Source organism: Sciurus carolinensis, chromosome X (genome assembly GCF_902686445.1).
Source record: "Sciurus carolinensis chromosome X, mSciCar1.2, whole genome shotgun sequence".
NCBI classification, from domain to species: Eukaryota; Metazoa; Chordata; class Mammalia; order Rodentia; family Sciuridae; genus Sciurus; species Sciurus carolinensis.
In genome coordinates, this window is record NC_062232.1 from 126,649,029 (window position 1) to 126,650,295 (window position 1,267).

The window sequence follows — 1,267 nt, forward strand, 5'->3', positions numbered from 1 at the left end:
GATGAGAGCTGAGGGTCAGCTGAGGTCACACCCCAGAGAGGGTTCTCTAAATGATCTATACTGCATCTGTGGCCACCCTCCTCCCTAGTGGCCTTCTAGGACACTGAGATCACAACCTTGGTCTGAAGGGGCAGACACAGGTTCATAGAAAACAGAGGCCCAGGCTCTGGCAGGATCCAAGGTGAGGAGCACTGGGGAGCACAGGGGTCCCTAAAGAATCACCCAATGTTCCTGCTGTCCAACATAGGAGGCACTGGGTACTCAGCTCATTGTGACATCGTCTAAGTTCCAATTTGGGAGATCAGACAGAGATTAGGACCTTGTTTTGATGCCTGTTCTCCAGGTTGGTGGCTCAGATAGGGCTTGGGCTGTGTTGAGGTCAAGGTTTGGATTGTGGGTGTAGCTCAGTATTAGAGAGCATGCCAGACTTGCATGGAAAAAAAAAATCAAAGTGAGATGCTGGGGATGAACTGAAAAAGTTCTACCACACTTAAAGCATGCCCCAATTATCCAGATCTGGATGGGTGGGGATGCATACCTGGAATCCCAATTACTTGAAAGACTGATGCTGGAGGATGGCAAGTTCAAGGCCAGCCTGGACAACAAGTTCAAGGCCAGACTGGACAACTTAGACCCTGTCTCAAACTTAGAAAATAAAATGTAAAGGGCCAGAGATATTGTTCAGTGGTAGAGCGCCCCTGAGTTTAGTAAGGGTATTTCTAAGAAAATTATCCTGATCTGCCTGTGTGATCAGCCCTGCAGCACACAGGCACTGATGATGGGCAGGAGTCAGAGTCTTGGTCTCAGTGAACATGCTCAGGTCAGCAGAAGGTAGGGTCTAAGCTCTGCTGTCAGTTCTAGGAGGCCTGGAGCAGGTTTATAGGCACTATGATTTCTGACTTTGGTATCTGGGTTCTAGGGAGCTTAGGGGCTTGGTACAAGGAGGAAGGCCTATTCGCAGTCATCGTTAGAAATGAGGGAGGACTGAATGGCCTAGAACAAAGGGTAGGTGTCATTCAACCCCACCCCTGCTTTCAGACTACTACTGTTGTTCATTCTGACTCTGGAATCTGGGGGAGGAGGACTCAGCTTAGGAGAAGAGTGGGCTGCTGCCAGGAGTCAAGGGGAGGACTCAGGGAGGAATGAGGGGAATCTGTGCTCCAGATCAGAGGGGGACCTCCACCCTGACATCAACCCTGGGAGACCCTGGAAAAGTGGCCAGAGGCAATGCAAACTCCCTTCTGCCTTCAGGGGGTCAGGAATGAGT